General features: G+C 41.8%; 1 protein-coding gene across 4 annotated transcripts in view; it reads left to right on the forward strand.

The window, feature by feature from the left end:
* LOC123822774 (centromere protein P) overlaps positions 1–18,808 on the forward strand; it is a 278,910-nt gene that overhangs the window by 244,036 nt on the left and 16,066 nt on the right. The gene's annotated exons all lie outside the window — the stretch shown is intronic.

The raw sequence follows: 18,808 nt of genomic DNA on the forward strand, positions 1-18,808 counted from the left end.
GGGTGGGTTTGTGTACATTCTAGGGCCATGTGGGTCCTTGAAACAGACTCCCCTGAGATACCAGCAGTTTCTTCTGCCGCCCCAACCCCCACTGGTTTCTATAGCTAGAAGTTATGAGCCTTTATTATCTTGGCCCTGGAACCCTGGGCTGTGCAGTCTGGCCTGGAGCTGAGACCACTTGCTGCCAAGGTGTTCCTCCTGGTTTTTATCTGCCACATGTGGGACCACCCATTCCACTGACTGTTGCCACTGCCTCACTGCCAACACACTGCATCCTCCCAGTCCCAGCTCCCTGTCTTTGCCCCTCCTGCCTGTCTGGATGAATATTTCTTCTTTAAATCCTTGGTTGTCACACTTTCATACAGTTCAATTATCTGGCAGTTTTGGTTGTATTTTGTTTTGAGGTTAGTTGTGAACCTTTTTATGGTTGTATGAGGAGGCGAAGCATGTCTACCTATGTTGCCATCTTGGCCAAACGTCTCGTTTTGTCTTTTTTTAAAAAAAAAAAAAAACAAAAACATGAACAGCTTGCCTACCCCAGGCAGTGTGACTCAGTTGGTTGGAGTGCCTTCTTGTGCACCGAGGGAGAGATTGCAAGTTTGATTCTGGTCATGGCACATAGCCAGGTTGTGGGTTCAACCCTGGTCCAGGTGCATATGGGAAGCTAATTGATGTTTCTCTCACACAATAATGTTTCTCTCTGCCCTCCGTCTCTTTCTCTCTCTCTTCCTCTCAAATCAATAAATGTATGTTTGAGTAAATAAAAATTAAAAAGTAAAAGGTGGACAACTTGATGTTGTTGGCTCTGTTTTGAGATCCTCTGGTTGCCAGCTGCACAGTCCACTTTGGACAGTTCTTGTGCAAACCTCTGGGGTCTGGAGGCCTGTGTACCTCTTCAGCGCTTAGCAACAGCTCTCTGTTCCCAAATAAAGCTAAGAACTGTGCAGGCTTTTTTTTCATTTATTCGGTCAGCCTAGGCCTCTGGAAATTAGTATATTTCTTCAAATATTATTGAAACTTAAAAGGTTAGCTAAATTCTTAATAGAAGGATATTACGAAAGATAAGTAGAAAACTCACAGACATGCACACAAATGTCTTTACAGCAAAAAATGTTCATGTAACAAGGATTGATAAGCTGCAGCTGTGGCTCATTTATTTCCAGTGTGATACAACTAATTCTAGTTGAACAAAGTCATGTGAACTGTATTTTCAGGACAGAGAAGTGTTAAGCAATTGAACTTTTGTGTAAATTAGCCAAGGAGATAACAGTAAAATCTCCTTATTTTATGACAACTTTAAGCCTTTCTACATTTTGAAATATCAGAAGGATGGTAATGCACTGAACACATCTTTCAGAGCATGCAGAAAAGTAATCAAACTCACGTGCAACAGGGGAAAAAATCTAGAAACTACCTATTGACAAATGTGCCCTTGTCTGTTAATCATGACCCAAGAAAAGGCATAGAGACTGCTCCCCAAAACAGTAATTCAGATACCTTCTTATCAACAGTTTTTCAAATTGCTAGTCTTATTCAGGAACATCAGGGAAAACAAAATAGATGATGTTCTTTCTACCAAATCCTAGAGCATCTGTACATAATATTTCATGTATTTTATTGTCACTGCTCTGCAGAACAGATGTGCTAAAACTATGAATCATTGTAAGATCAATTTTGCCAATTCATAGATAGTCTGTAGAGAAATGAATAAATGCAAGCATTTACAGTGTTTGCTACTGTCCCAGTGTCTGTTTTGAGTCTTAAGTCAAGCCCAGGATCAGCTGGCTCCTCCCTCCTACCCATTAGCAGTGGAGGCCTGTAGTGACAGTGGGGTTGGGGTTGGGGCTAGTTATGTGGTTTGTGGCCAGACAACATGTGTTATTCCAGAACCCAAAGAACAGCTATGCATTTTCCCTTAAGATTCTTTAAGTGGAAAATTGGAGCCCCTTATTAAGACACCTAAGCATAATATTTCAACCTGTGGCAGGACATAAAGGAGATTATATAGAGTAAGCATATAGGTAAATTTTACTACCTTTCTCACTAATCTCAAATGTCATGTTGGACCCTGGGTGGGAATCCTAAAACAGAAAAAGGATATTAAGTTAAAACTAAGGAAAGCTGAATAAAGTATAGAATTTAGTTATAATAGTGAGGCACCACCCTGACTGCTATAGCTCAGTGGATTGGGCTTCGTCCTGCAAACCAAAAGGTCACCAGGTACAAGAGGCAGCCCATCAATGTTTCTCTCCTCCTTTTCCCTCCCTTCCCCTGTCTAAGAATAAATAAATAAGATCTTAAAAAAACCCATAAATATGCCTTACCAGTGTCTGATGTTAATAATAATATGGGAACATTGTACCATCTTCCCAATTTTTCTGTCAATCTAAAGCTCTCTAAAAATAAAGTTTTAAAAAATTAAATAGAAGATCTTGTGCAGCCCATGCACAGAGGCTTCCTGAAGCATAAGGTTAATTGGTTTCAGGGTGAATTCACTCTTACCTTGCTCCACTCTGATCAGGTCTGAGCTAGACCATGGGTTAAAATATTATTGAACATGACGGGCCTCAAAAATGGAATATTGAAACACACAGCCTTGTTTTGAGCACCCTGCCAAAGCCTTTTTGAAATGACAATAGAAACGTTTTTAAAAGACACCAGCACATAAGGCTAAGAATGGTTGGGAGGAGGTCACAATATGTTAATGTACTAGAACCCAGGAAGCAGGTGAAAGTGTGGTATTTGGTGAAGAAACCAGAGAACACTGAGACCCAAACCTTGAAGGAGGCTGATTGGTTTTGTAGAACCTCTAAAAGTAGGCCTTTGGTTAAGGGAAGAGTTAGTGGAAAGTCTATATACGAGTCAGTCCATCCCCACCCTGAGAGAAGGAAAAAGACAGGAATCTCCAGACAGGAGAGAAAACCGATGACTTAATTTTTTTTAAAAAGGCACAGCAAGTTTTTTTTTTTACTATATCAAGAGCCCTTTACACTTGGAGACTTAGGTCTTATTCATGTCTGGCACAGGATGTGGAAAGTATGAACAAACTTTTAGGAGCAGTGATATTTCCCAAGAAAAATGTTTTTGTGGCTACCATCAAAATCAGTTGCCAACATGAATTATGTTGCAAGTAGATTTTAATAACACTTGACCTGTGTACTACAACTGTATTTTAATTTAGAAATGTTATATGGTAGAATGTTCACAAGCTCAGGATTTGGAATATGATTGCCAATCAATTTACATGTACAATCTTGAGCAAGTATCTTAATTTTTGCAGCCTCAATTTCATTTAAATGATTATACCGATGATTCATTTAGTTGTTGTGAGGATTGAGTGAACTAATACATTTTGAGGACATAAGGCTTGTAAAGGTTTTATGTGGCAGTGTGTATGTGATTTGTTTTTAAAAAAGAAACATAAGACCTTAAAAGTTACAGTCTCTGATTCCATGAAAAAATTGTAAATGAGACCATAATGAATTTAAATTGTAACCAGTTTCAAAGGACAAAAGTCCTTTGAGATTTACAAACTAATGTGAGCCAGGAATGTCCAACATTTTGGTGTCTCTGGGCCACACTGGAAGAAGAGTTGTCTTGGGCCACCCATTAAATACAGACACACTAATGAAAACAAAAAAATCTCATAATGTTTTAAGTAAATTAATAATATTGTGTTGGGCTGCATTCATAGCTATCCTGAGCCACATGCGGCCCTTGGGCCACAGGTTGGACACCCAACTGAAGTACTGATAAAATTGCCAGTAATATCTGGAATATTACTTTCATCATCTGCTATTTTGCTTGCACAATTATATACTAATAACTGTATGAAGAGAAAGTTGTGAATTTACCTCTGAAGAGTTTCTAGCATTGATTATTATGTTTATATGTCTGTATTTATCCAGCTTCTTAATTATATTTCTGACTCTTAAAAGAAACCAATTTGGCTCAAACCTTTTTAATTAGTCTAGGAGGGAACAGAACTACTTTTTAAAGCACACAGTTGCTACCCAATTACCTTATAATGACACTCTTAAAAACAGAACTACTGCTAGGATTTACACCCTACCCCCTACCCCGATGTTATGTTTCTTGTCTTGTCATCTGAATGGGGTGAGTGTTTTTTTAATATATTTTATTGATTATGCTATTTCAGATGTCCCAATTTTCTCCCTTTGCCCCTCTCATCCTAATACCCCCATTCCCTTCAACAGTCCCCCACTTAGTTCATGTCCATGGGCCATACATATAAGTTCTTTGACTTCTCCATTTCCTATACTATTCTTAACATCCCCCATCTTAACATCTGTTTTGTACCTATCAATTTGGGTTTCTCAATCCCTACACCTTTTCTTCCATTCTCCTTCCCCCTTCCAACTGAAAACCCTGCAAATGATCTCCATATCTGTGATTCTGCTCCTCTTCTGCTTGTTTATTTAGTTTGTTATCTAGATTCAATTATTGATCGTTGTGAATTTATTGCCATTTTAATGTTCATCATTTTGATCTTATTTTTCTTATGTAATTCCCTTTAGCCTTTCATATAATAATGGCTTGGTAATGATAAACTCCTTTAGTTATTACCTTGTCTGGGAAATACTTTATCTACCCTTCAATTGTGAATGATAGCTTTGCTGGATAGAGTAATTTAGGTTGTAGGTCTTCCCTTTCATCACTTTGAATACTTCTTGCCAGTCCCTTCTAGTCTGCAAAATTTCTTTTGAGAAATCAGCTGACAGTGTTCTGAGAACTCCTTTAAAGGTAACAGTCTGCTTTTCTCTGGCTGCTTTTAAGATTCTCTCTTTATTTATACCCTTTGGCATTTTAATTATAATGTGTCTTTGTGTGGTCCTGTTCAGGTCCACCTTGTTTGGGACTGTCTGTGCTTCCTGGTCTTGTATGTCTAGTTCCTTTACCATATTAGGGAAGTCTTCTTTCATTATTTTATTTCAAATAAGTTTTCAATTTCTTGCTCTTCCTCTTCTCCTGGCACCCCTATGATTCAGATATTGGTACATGTAGAGGTGTTCCAGAGGCTCCTTAGCCTGTCCTTGTTTGTTTTGTTTTGTTTTGTTTTTGTTTTTGTTTTTTTTTTAATTTTTTCCTCTTCTTGCTGTTCTGATTGAATGCTTTTTTTCTTCCATGTGTTTCAAATTGTTGATTTTATTCTTGGCTTCATTCTCTCCACTGTTGATTCCCTGTAGATTTTTATTTATTTCACTTCATATCAACTTCATTTATGCCTGGTTCTTTTTTATATTTTGAAGTACCCAGTGAGTTGCTGGAGCATCCTGATCACCAGTGTTTTGAACTCTGCATCTTATATGTTCCTTATCTCCATTTCATTTCATTCTTTTTCTGGAGTTTTGTTCTGTTCTTTCATTTGGGCCATATTTCTTTGTCTCCTCATTTTGACAGCCTCTATGTATTTGTTTCTGTGTGTTACATTTTGACTCCCTGTCTTAGTAGCATGGCCTACTATGGAAAATGCACCCGTAAGTTGTATGGTGTGGTGCCTTAAGTATCTCCAGGGTGGGACAACCTGTGTCACCGCTCTGTGGCTCTGTGTGGGAAAGGGCTTGGAGAGGGGACAGTGCTGCTGCCTGGCCTCTGGAATTTTGCCTGGGAGGAAGCTATTTCCAGGCACTCGGGAAACATTGACTTCAGTTTCTCCCCTTATGCCACTGGTGTCCTTTCAGCTGTTGTCTTGCTGCTGAATCCCAGAAGTGTATCTGCATGAGTCCTAAGTCTTTTGCAGGCCCTTTAAGAGGAGTCTCTTGAGAATCCCACAGTTTTTTCCGCTGCACCCTCCCTCACTGGTTTTTACAGCCAGAAGTTATGGGGACTTACCTTCCTGGTGCTGGAACCCTGGGCTGGGTGGTCTGGTCTGGGGCTGGGATCCCTTGCTCCAGAAATATCCCTCCTGATTTTTATCCACCATATGTGGATGTAGGACTGCCCATTCCACATTTCCACGTCTCCCCTCACCTCTCTGCCCATCCCCACGTCTCCGCTCCTTCAACTCTTTGTGGCTTCTCTAAATCCATTATTGTTGAACTTCCATACGGCTTGATTTTCTGACAGTTCTGGGGGAGATTTGTTTTGTAGTCTAGTTGTAATTCTTGCTGTAGTTGTATGAGGAGGCCAGGCATGTTTACCTACATCTCCATCTTGACCAGAAGTTGATTGATCTGAATGAGGTGATTTAATGCCATTTGCCTTCAGATTGACTGCAGGACCTATGTCCCTTCACTGTACATCTCACTGATTTGCTTGCTTGATTTTCCCCTTCTGGTTCTGAAACTGTAAGGTGTAGAAGACTTACATTTGCAAGCTTTATTCCTTTCTTGGATTCCCACATCCCCCTCTACCTTCTTTCAATTCTACTTTCTAGACAAGGCTGTATTTCATGTTGTGATCTCTCCTATGAGCAACTCCTTGCTGTGCTGCTTGCTCTGGAGGGCTTTTTAAAAAGTGGCTGAGGAGGAGTTCCAAGTATGTGGTGTGTTGAAGAGTCACATAGTTTTCTGCCTGCCTGGTCTGGGCTGGCCAAGGCAGGGACTGCTCTCACTCTTCCCATGGATCCCTGGGATTGGAAAGGAATGGATGAGGACAAAAGTTCATGCCCATCCCACCTCTGTCATCCCTACTCCTCAGAGCTGCTTTCAGTAATCCGTCCAACAAAGGTAGAGGAATCCCATGGAAAAACTCACTGTGGACACATTACTGAACAAAAATGGGGGTTCAGGAATGGGGGTTGTTTGCCTACCATCACAAAAGCCACACTCGTGAGGCAGGTGCTGGTGCAAAAGGAAAGAGGTTTTATTCAGGTGTTGTGCAGCCTGTAAGTATGATGGACTCTAGTCTCAAAAACCATCTCCTCTTTCTGCTCAGGTAGCGATTCTTATAGGGATAAGGAAGAGATGACCTTTTTTCCAAATACAGTTATCTTTCTAGCTTTTGGTGTTCTGGGGGCTCTCTCCATTCATATTTCTAGCTTTCTGTGTGCTTGGCATAAGAACCACCGCCCCCCCCCCCCCAGCGCCATCTTGGTGGATGGGCGATGGATGGAGAAATTAGATGGAGAAGTAACACATCCTGACTTTATTTGGGGGATTAGGAGAGTGTTGTGCTGACATTGGAAAAGGCAGTATTGGTCTTTCCATTGAACAGGTTTAGTTGAAGTAAAGTCAAAAGATAGGGCATTCTCTGTGACAGGCCAACTCAGAAGAAGTTGTCTCTCTTGGGACGGAAGTTGCTATTAGTACCAAAGATTAGAGACAAATGACAAATAAAATTTAAACATGCACTTTTCTTTTAATTTTAATTTTTATTTTTATTGTTGTTCAAGTACAGTTTTCTTTCTTTTACTCCCATCCCAGCCCACCTGCCAGCTCTTCCCACCTCCCTCCCATTTTCACTGCCCCCTAGTTTTTGTCCATGTGTTTTTTATACTTGTTTCTGTAAATAAATCCTTCGCCTTTTCCCCTGAAATTCCATCCCCTCTTCCTCGGGCCACTCTCAGCCTGTTTTCTATTTCAGTGTCTTTGGTTATATTTTGCTTGTTTCTTTGTTTTATTGTTTCGATTCCTGGTAAAGGTGAGATCATATGGTATTTGTCTTTCACTGCCTGCCTTATTTCACTTAGCATGATACTCTCCAGTTCCATCTATGCTGTTGCAAAGGGTAGGAGCTCCTTCTTTCTTTCTGCTGCATAGAATTCCATCGTGTAAATATACTATAGTTTTTTGACCCATTCATTTACTGATGGGCACCTAGGTTGCCTCCAACACTTAGCTATTGTAAATTGTACCACTATGAACATTGGGGTACATAGGTTCTTTTGGATTGGTGTTTCAGGGTTCTTAGGATATAATCCTAGCAGTGGAATTGCTGGGTCAAAAGGCAGATCCATTTTTAGTTTTCTGAGAAAATTCCATACTGTTTTCCATAGTGGTTGCACCAGGCTGCAATTCCACCAAAGTGAACTAGAGTCCCTTTTTCTTCACAACCTCTCCAACATTTGTTTGTTGCTTTGTTTATGATGGCCATTCTGACTGGTTTGAAGTGGTAACTCATTGTGGTTTTAATTTGCATCTCTCTGATAGCTAGCAATACTGAACATCTTTTCATGTGTCTCTGGGTCCTCTGTATGTCCTCCTTGGAGAAGTGTCTGTTCAAGCCCTTGCCCACTTTTTAATTTGGTTGCTTGTCTTCTTAGAGTGGAGTCATGTGAGTTCTTTATATATTTTGGAGATTAAACCCTTGCCTGAGGTATCATTGGCAAATAGGTTTTCCCATACAGTTGGTTCTCTTTTTATTTTAATACTGTTTTCTTTAGCTGTGCAGAAGCTTTTTATTTTGATGAGATCCCATTTGTTTATTCTTTCCTTTATGTAGCTTGATCTAGGCGACATATCAGTAAAAATGTTGCTGCGTGAAATATCTGAGATTTTCCTGCCTATGTTCTCCTCTAGGACTTCAGTGGTGTCACAAATTATATTTAAATCTTTTATCCACCTTGAATTTATTTTTGTGTATAGTGTAAGTTGGTGCTCAAGTTTCATTTTTTTTGCAGATAGCTGCCCAGTTCTCCCAACACCATTTGTTGAAGAGACTATTTTTACTCCATGTTATATTGCTGCCACCTTTGTCAAATATTAATTGACTGTAGAGACTTGGGTTTTTTCCTGGGCTCTCTGTTCTGTTCCATTCATCCATGCACCTGTATTTATGCCAGTACCAGGCTGTTTTGATTACAGTGGCCTTGTAATAGAGTTTGGTATCAGGTATTGTGATCCCTCCTACTTCACTCTTCTTTCTCAAAATTGAAGCAGCTATTTGGGGTAATTTATGGTTCTGTATAAATTTTTGAAGTGTTTGCTCTGTATCTGTGAAATGTGCCACTGGCACTTTAATAGGTATTGCACTGAATCTGTAAATTGCTTTGGGTAGTATGGACATTTTGATTATGTGAATTCTTCCATCCATGAACATGGTATATTTTCCATTTGTTTGTCTATTCCTTAATATCTGTCTTCAGTGTTGTGTAGTTTTCTTCATATAGGTGTTTTATGTCCTTGGTTAGGTTTATTCCTAGGCATTTTACTTTTCTTTTTTGCTATATCAAATGGGATTTTTTTTCTTGATTTCTGCTTCTGCTGTTTCATTGTTGATATACAATGAAAATGCCTTTGATTTCTGGATATTGACTTTGTGTCCTGCTGTTTTGCAAATTCATGTATTAGGTCGAGCAGTTTTTTTGCCGAGTCTATAGGACTTTTTATGTACACTATTATGTCATCTGCAAACAATGACAATTTTGTTTCCTCCTTTCTGATTTGTATGCCTTTGATTTCCTTTTCTTGACTGACTGCTGTGACTAAAACTTCCAATGCTATATTGAATAGAAGTGGTGAAAGTGGACAACCTTGTCTTGTTCCTGATCTTAGTGGGAAAGGTTTTAGTTTTTGCCCATTGAGTATGATGTTGGCTGTAGGTCTCTCATATATGGCTTTTATTATGTTGAGGAATGCTCCCTCTATTCACACTTTTCTGAGTGTTTTTATCATTAATGGGTGCTGTACCTTGTCAAATGCTTTTTCCACATCTATTGATATGATCATGTGATTTTTGTCTTTACTTTTGTTTATGTGATGTATTACATTTACTGATTTGTGAATATTGAACCATCCTTGCATCCCTGGGATGAATCCCACTTGGTCATGGTGTATGATCTTTTTAATGTATTGTTGGATGCGGTCTGCCAATATTTTGTTGAGGACTTTAGCTCGTCAGTGATATTGGCCTGAAGTTTTTTTTCTTTGTTGTGTCTTTATCTGGTTTTGGGATTAGGATGATGCTGGCTTCATAAAAAGAGTTTAGGAGTCTTCCATCATTCTGGATTTTTTGGAATAGTCTGTGAATGATGGGGGTTAGCTCTTCTTTAAATGCTTTGTAGAAACCTCCTGTGAAACCATTTAGACCCAGGCTTTTGTGTGTCAGGAGTTTTGGGATTACTGCTTCAATTTCATCTGCTGTTATTGGTCTATTCAGGCTTTCTGCTTCTTCATTGAATTTTGGTAGACTATATTTTTCTAGAAATTTGTCCATTTCACCTAGGTTTTCAAATTTCTTGGCATATAGTTCTTCACAGTAATTTCTTACAATCCTTTGTATTTCTGTGGTATCAGTTGCAATTTGTCCTCTTTCCTTTCTGATTGTTTATTTGGGCGCTCGCTCTCTCTCTCTCTCTCTCTCTCTGTCTCTTTAATGACCTTGCTTAAAGGCTTGTCGATTTTGTTTATCTTTTAAAGAAACTAGCTCCTGGATTCATTGATCCTTAGAATTGTGCTTTTAGTCTCTGTGTCATGTAATTCTGCTCTTATCTTGGTTATTCCCTTCCTTCTACTTGCTCTGGGCTGTCTTTGTTGTTGTTCCTCGAGTTCTTGCAGGTGTAGGGTTAGGTTGTCATTTGAAATGTTTCTATCTTTTTTAGGTAGGCCTGTATTCACTATGAACTTCCCTCTCAGGACTGCCTTCACTGTGTCCCATAGTTTTGGACTGTTTTGAGTTCATTTTCATTTGTTTCTAGAAACTTTTTCATTCTTGACCCATTCATTATTTAATAGCATGCTATTCAATCTCTGATTTTGAATGTTTTGGATTTTTTTCCCTTGGGGTTGATTTCTATTTTCAGTCCCTTGTGGTCGGAGAAAATGCTTGATATGATTTCAATTTTTTTGAATTTCTTGAGGCTTGTTTTGTGTCCCAACATATGGTATATCTTTGAAAATGTTCCATGTGCATTTGAAAAGAATGTGTATTTAGCTTCTTTGAGATGAAGGGCTCTGTCTATAGATCAGTTAAGTCCATTTCATCTAGGGCATTGTTCAGTGCCACAATATCTTTGTTGATATTTTGTTTGGAAGGTCTGTCCATTTTTGACAGTGGGGTGTTAAAATCCCCTACTATAATTGTGTTGCTGTCAATACCTTTCTTGAAGTCCTCCACGATTTTCTTTATGTATTTGGGTGTTCCTATGTTGCATGCATATATATTTACAATGTTTATGTCTTCTTGGTGGATTCTTCCCTTGAATATTAGGTAGTGACCTTCTGGGTCTCCTTTTATGACCCTGTTTTGGAAGTCTGTTTTGTCTGATATGAGTATTCCTACGCCAGCTTTTTTTTTCCCCCATTTGCTTGGAATATTTTATTCTAGCCCTTCACTTTTGGTCTGTGTAGGTCTTTTGTCCTGTAGTGAGTCTCTGGTAGGCAGCATACATGTGGGTCATGCTTTCTTATGCATTCAGCTATTCTGTGTCTTTTGATTGGAGCATTTAATCCATTTACATTCAAAGTTATTATTGATAGGTACTTATTCTTTGCCATTTTTGTACCTGTGTTCCTCTCTCTTTCTCTCTTTCCCTTCCTTTTCTTAAAGCAGTGCCTTTAGCATCTCTTGCAGAGCTGGTTTGGTGGATGTGTATTCTTTCAAACCTCTTTTGTCTGGGAAGCTCCTTATTTGGCCTCCTATGTTGATTGAGAGCATTGCTGGGTAAAGTAGCCTTGGTTGCAGGCCTCTGGTTCTCATTACTTGGAATATTTCTTGCCATTCTCTTCTGCCTTGGAGCATTTCCATTGAGAATTCAGCTGCTAACCTTAGTGGGGCTCCCTTGTATGTTGCTTCCTGTTTCTCTCTTGCTGCTTTTAAGATTCTCTCTTTGTCTTGGTATTTTGGCATTTTAATTATGATATGTCTTGAAGTGGGCCTCTTTGGGTTCCTCTTGATTGGGACTCTCTGTGTTTTCTGGATTGGTGTGACTTTTTCTCTCCTCAAATTAGGGAAGTTTTCCATCATTACTTTTTTGAATAGGTTTCCTATCCCTTGCTCTTCTTCTTCTCCATCTGGCATCCTTATTATACAGGTATTGGTACGTTTCACATTGTCTTGCATTTCTCTTAATCCCTCTTCATTCTTTCTGAGCCTCTTTTTCTTTTCTTGCTCTTTCTGGGTGTTTTTTTTTCCACTTGTTCTCTAGCTCACTGATCTGATCTACTGCTTCATCAATCCTGCTTTTCATTCCTTCTACTGTGTTCTTCAATTCAGAAATTGTATTCTTCATTTCCTTTGTTGATAGTTTCTATTTCCTTTTTCATGTTGATATAGTTCGTAGTGAGTTCATTGTAGCTCCCCTGTAGTTTCTGGTAGCTCATTGTGAGCTCATTGAGCTTCCTGACAATCATTGCCTTGAACTCAATATCTGATAGTTGAGTTGCCTCTATTTCATTTAGCATTTTTTCTGAGGCTTCCTCCTTTCCTTTGGGGATTGTTTCTTTGTCTTCCCATCATTTGTGAGACTCTTCTTGTTAGACTCAGCTTCTTAAATTGATCTCTTCTGGCTCCCTGGGTTTATGGTGTGAACTTCTGTGGTAGAATACCTGTGAGATTCAGTGGTGCAGTTTCCTTGATCTCCGAAGCTCACTAGTCTTGGGCTGTTGTTTAAGTTGGCTCTGTTTGTCTTTGGGTTTTGATTGTTGTTGGTTGTTTCTTTGGTTGGTCCTTCCCATGAGTTGGTTAACCGAGGGTCACTTTGTCTACCACCTCTTGTATTTTGTTGTTCTGGTGAGGGCAGGTTGTGTTGAAGCTGTTTCTTCCATGTGTACAAGGTTTTGAGGATTCTGTCTTGCTCTTGTTCAGAAACTACTGGGTAGTTTCTCCACTATTTTGTTGTATTTCCAGATAGGTCCTGAGTTGAGTCAGTGTGGCTTCCACTCCTTCCTTCACCTTCTTCTGTTGTTATCTCTTGGTGGTTCCTTTGTTGCTGGGTTTCCTCTTCCAGTGGTTATCCTGGTGTTCACCACTTTCACCTACTCTTTTTTGTGATCAGTTGGAGGGGGAAGGCAAAATGGTTTAAGACAGCAAGAGAGTGTTCTATGATATTTACAGTAGCAGCAGGCAGAGAAGAGATAGGAAATCCTTCGGCTATGTATAGTGTTAGCCATGATCTTCCACCCAACTAGTCGATTTTTAGAAAGGATGGAAAAAAGATAAGAGTCTTGTTCGGAAGGGAAGGATTGTGAGTTGGATCTAGAAAGCAGTGAGGTTATGGGAGGTCAGATTCTGAGGTAAGTTGAGAGGAAAGGATAGTAAATAGGTGTAGTGTGTGAGAGAATAGAGTTAACCACTACAGTAATAGAGTTCAGGAAACTGTGAAGTGGGCTAAGATCTAGGAGGGGTGTTGTGGAGTATTTACAATTCTATGGAACAGCTATTACTTATAATAACATTAGAGCAACAATCATATGACAGAATCTATGTGATCTGGATTACAAGAATTGGGAGTATAGGACCTTGAGTGGTGTGCTAATGGGACAGAAGTGAAGTGAAGGGCAGTAAATTAGCAATACACTGTGAAAGCGCGATCAGGGGAAACCTGTCAAATGATACAATTTAGCCAGCCAAGCAAAGCAGACTATACTGAAAGAAGAGGAATACAAAAATACTATTAAAATATAAGATGTAAGAAAAATGAAAAAAATACTAATAATACAAATCTGCAATAACTTGCAGTTTCTCTGTAATAGCAAAGTGAAATTTGTCTCACTGTCTCAACTCTTGTGATGCCCCTTCTTTGGGTCCAACTCTGGTCTTTTCACAGTTCTAGGTTTTTTATTTTTTGTCTCACTTGTAGGTGTTAAAAAAAAAGGCAGAAGAAGGAAGAAGAGATAAAATTGGAAAGAAAGGAAGAAGGAATAAAACAAGAAAGAAGGAAAGAGAGGAAAAAGGAATTGAAAGATTAAACATTAAAATACAAAAAAATATTTTAAAAAATGAAAGTTGTATAAGATAAAAATGCCTCTTGGTTACAAAGTGGCCAAACCAGTTTTTCTGGACTTGCTGGCTGCAGCAGGTTGAGGGGAGATTGGTATGGCTTTTATTCCTTCCTAATCTGTACTCAGTCAGCCTCCGGGAGCTAGCCTGGGGCCTCTCCCCAGCGCCTTTGGTGCAGGATCCAGGCCTTTCCCCTGGGGTTACCACTGTGGGCTGGGGTGTGGGCATGCATGTGCTGAGCCATGCTGCCTTGGTCCAATGGGTGCACAGCTTTCCGTGCAACCTTGGGATCACTTCCCTGCTGGGTGGTAGGGATGCTGGAGCGATTGCTGCAGGAGAATTCCTCAAACAGTGTCTGTCTTTTTCTCTTTTTCTTTTTGAGAAATTCCTCCTATTCAAGTCTGCTGCTCAGTGCAGCGGCCTGGCCTCTTCCACAGCCCAATTCTCCAGCCAGACCAGTGACTATTGGGGTAGGGCCTGTCACTCAACTCTGCCAGAGTCCACAGACTCCCAAGGGTGCTCGCAGCCTCTATGTGTTTGCTACTTAGACCTTATTCCCCTCTCTGCGACTTCAGGGAACCACTTCTCTCCTGGTGCTGCTTAGACCTTATTTGGCCAGGGAGGGAGCAGTTGCCCCGGCTCTCTCCCAAGGACCCTGTGGCAGACCCGGTGTGTACCAAACCTGGGGCTGCAGCGCCCTAGTCCCCACGCTGGTCCCTGGGACCTCATTGTCCTGAAGCACTCTCCTTATTGTCTGGTTTTTCAGTGTCCACTACAATTTTTGGTATCTTATTTTCATACATGCTGAAGTACCGTTGGCTGTTTGCTCTTTTATTCTGTAGATTGGCTAGGATTTTCTTCCATGTGTAGGGGAAAGTGGAATCTGCTCCATCCTACCCCAACACCATCTCCTCATCCCTAAACATGCCCTTATAAAATAAGTAACTGAGGGTTTCTGAGGAATTTTTTTTTTTAGTTTAATATATTGAATATTCACTAGACTGTTCAGGGTCACAGAATCTGGAACAGCTGAAGTTTGCTACCCTGGCCCCAGTGCTTCCTCTTCCTAGTGGCACAGCACTTTCTGTTAGTTATAGCCCCTGAAGTCTTCACTTTAAAAATGCTAGTGAAATATATTTCCAATAAAGTGGGTCTCTGAGATCCTCTGGTTCTTCCCAAGTCTCATAAAACAAGAAAAGGGGGTGAAGGGAAGATGGAGTAAAGTGGTTGGTCTGTTCTGGAATGACTCGGGGGTGAAGAAGGCGCCAGAGCAGGCCACACACTGGGTTGGAGTAGTGGAAAATATTTGGACAGGCCCTTGGAGGTTCCTGGGACATAATACCAGAAAACGCCCACAAGTCATACCCAGAGGTTTGTGTGTGATGCACAGTCAGTACTGTAATGGTCTGCTGCCTTTCCTGGGTTTATGAGCCACCATGGGCTTGGAGTACAGGTTTTCTGGTTGTTTGTTTTACTTAGCAACCTTTAGGACAAATTTGGTTTTTTTATCTCCCTCTGTGTCAGAAATCCCTAACAGAGCTACTGAACATTTCCCAATCATTTCTTACACAGTTCCTGTGGGACGGACCTCCAGGAGCCTGAATCTAAGGTTGGGGACACTTTGTTAACCCACCCATGAGTCTGGTCTCTGCTCCCACCCTAGCAAGCTGCTGCTGTGTCTTATTTTTACCAACCAAAACTTCTCATGTGCAGACATGTGTGGAATTATGTCTGTTTGTGTCTCATCCCTAGGATCACATCCAGGAAAGTTGGGGTAGTGTGGTTTCCAAGAGGCAATTCCACAGCATAGCACTTCATCTTATTTCATGGGATGTTTACTTTAACCACATGGTGTAAGAAAACTGGTGAAAATAAAGTGCACACGGAGTCTTCTCATCCTCTGGGTAATCAAAACTTAAAAGTAGAGCTCCTGTTATCCATTCTTGTAGCTTGAGGGGTTTTGTTAAAATTTCACTTGGTTGGTGTGTCATGAGTAGACTAGGTTGAAATGAGAAGCTTCCACCACTTCTGGTTGATTCTGCAGCCAGTGGTTGTTACTCAGACAGTTGTGATGACGTGAAGGATTGTCTCTTCAGAATTGTCCTAGAATAGCCATCCCTTCCCTGCGGTAGCTGATCATAGACTGAGACCCTCCTTACAGCCATAGCCCTTCCTCTGGCCAAGAGGATGCCCTGGCCAGCACTTACCCAGGAAACTTTTTCAGTGAATGCCATGAGTGCCTGAGATGCTATTGTACCTTGTTGTATGTTGTACATGTTGTCTCTTCCCTCACAGAGGTGCCAGTGTGGGGGACTTCTGGGAGATTATAAATTGGCCCATCCAGTAAATTCATTGAGGGTGAAGGCTAGATGACTGTGGGTCATAGATTGAGGTATTGGGGTGGTCTCATGCCTGTTGTTGTTTTTTTAATATGTGTGCACAGGAGCATAAAGGAAGGGCTACAATGTGTGTGCTGGTGTGTGTCACACCACCATCTTTCTGAGCTCTTTCCCCTGAGACAGCCTGAAAGCATTAAAGTTCCAGGAGCCATGACACTTCACTCCTAGGAGAAATGCTGACTCCATTGAATAAAGTAGTATCCTGAGTCAATGCTGATGCAAACTCAGCAGAAGAAGAGGCTCGTTCTTCTAATGGAAAGTCACTCACTGATTTGGAGGGAATGAGGGACGCTCACCCTTTGGTGGCCATTATGTTATGAATGCACAGACAGCAAGGAGCCAAACAGTAGCCTAGTCTCAGGATGTCCCCATGGAAAACACCAATTACAGAGGGGAAGGGATGACTGTGGGGCTGTACCACAGCAGCATTTCTGTGTACTCCTGGCATAGCAGAATTGGACTGAGGCCTGTGCACAACCTAAGAGGTCTGCACAGTTCACATTGCTGAGCCTGGAAGCAGGGCAGATGGGGGCAAGGGTCCTGCAGCAGGCACAGTGAGGAGCTGAGGACATCTGAAAGGGGCATTTTCTGCTTGGGATGGCTATGTTTTGATAAAAGCAGGAAGATGGCCCCATTTGGGAAAACACTCCCTGAGGGTATGTCCGCAGCTGGCTCTAGAAACAAGTGACAGTGGGTGTCATGATTGCCGGTAAGCATGCAGGGAGGTGACAGAAGATCCACCCAACAGAACAGCTGCCGCCCTGGAGCCCCCAGAACCATACATAGAAGCATGACTACTACATGGCATCTGCAAGCATATGGTCTAAAATAGTGTAAAGAAACTGCACCCATGTCTGGCACAGAGGAGCCACTCAATATTTGTTGGTTTCATCTTCCAAAATGACAGCAGATCGCTGTTCTGCCAAGTGTGGATGTTGTAGGCATTTCTAAGCCTTCTGACATTGGGGTCAGTTGGAATACTCATCAGAATTCTGGGGTGCTGGTGCAACACAGGCAGGTGTCCAGCTTCTTCCCAACACCCAGGACATCATTTGCCTTATGCCAATGGACCCCCAGCCTCCCCGCCACCCACCCCACATGGAGCTGCTGTGAGCCATCCCTAGGCTGTAGGTGGGCAGCCTCTCTCTTCTTCCTGCATGCAGCCCTTTGGAGTCTGTGTGCTGTGTCAAATGACAGAAATAACACTAGTAATGAGTTGGATGTCCTTTTTATTTAAGGGAAACAGTCCATAGACTGAGGATGTTCAGTGCCTTACAAGCAGGGAGCACTCTACCTGAGGGGAGTGTTGGAGAACATTAACAAGGACCACAGGTGACAGAGCAGATCCTGTTTTCTCCAGTGCCATGACTTAGGTTTAGACTTGTGCCCGAAGCCAGGCCTCAGGGGCAACAGGGCTTCAGGGTCACCTCCATTTTGTGGAACTTGATCTACAGACCTTTTTCTGCTCCGCTGATGCCACCCCATCCATCCCTGTGCTGCACTGATTGATGGTTGGCTTCCTGCGTGCTCTTTCTTGGTCATTCCGGTCAGCACACATGGGTGCAACACCTAACACCCCTGCTGCCAACTCACACTGGCTCTCTGCCTCTCCTGGCAGCAATGTTCCTGGCCCTGGGTCTCATCTCCTCTTCTTGGGTTCTTCACCCAGTGGAATCCAGGACAAGGCCCTGCACCCCATGACAGAGCTACAGGGTCACTGACTCCTTCCTCCCAGAGCCTTGCCTGTGATCTCTGCCACACCCTGGGCACTTCCTCCACAGACTGACCTGGCACCAGGAGCCCCACGTCTTCCTACCACACCACCTCTCCCCACCACTGTCTCCTATACCCTGAGTCTTCCACATCCCCACATCCAGCAAGCCCTGTCTGTTCTTCCTCTGGGACACATACTGCTGTCATAACCAGGCCACTATCTGTCAATCCTGGCCACAGGCCCCCTTGCTTTGCCCACTTTATCTCCTCTACTCTCCATATGGCAGTCAGGATGATCCTTTCAGAATGCAAGTGAGACCACGTGTGGGCGCTAGCATATGAGCCTGCATGTCTTGGCCTTACTGCCTCCCCTCTTCATCTGTGAAATTTTCCATTTTACCACTTGGGATTGCTTTGTGCAGTCTCAACAAGCCAGCTTGTTCCTGCTGTGGGCTGGCTCTGTGCTGTTGGTTCTTGGCCAGGAATCCACCCACCCCCTTGTCTTCCCATCATTCACACCTGAACTTGAGTGTCACTTACCCAAGGAGGCCCCCTGACCACCCACTTCCCAGCACTCACCACTACATATCTATGTGTTCCTCACCACTAGATACGCACTCCCACAACAATGCTCAGCACAACATAGCCTGTGCAAAGACTGCTGGTCACCCAGGGGAGCCTGGCTGCTCTAGTCTGTGAGAAGGGAGGAGCATTCCTTGTAGGACCAAGCTATGAGTCAGGGGTGTGGCCTCTCTTTAAAGTCACGTTTATTGAGGTCTAATTTAAATATAATAAAATGTACCTTTTTAACTGTAGTGTTTGCTGAGCTCTGACAGATATATTTTCAGTCAGTCTTT

The sequence above is a fragment of the Phyllostomus hastatus genome, unplaced genomic scaffold (assembly GCF_019186645.2).
Source record: "Phyllostomus hastatus isolate PE091 unplaced genomic scaffold, TTU_PhHast_1.1 phas_contig_41, whole genome shotgun sequence".
Lineage (NCBI taxonomy): Eukaryota > Metazoa > Chordata > Mammalia > Chiroptera > Phyllostomidae > Phyllostomus > Phyllostomus hastatus.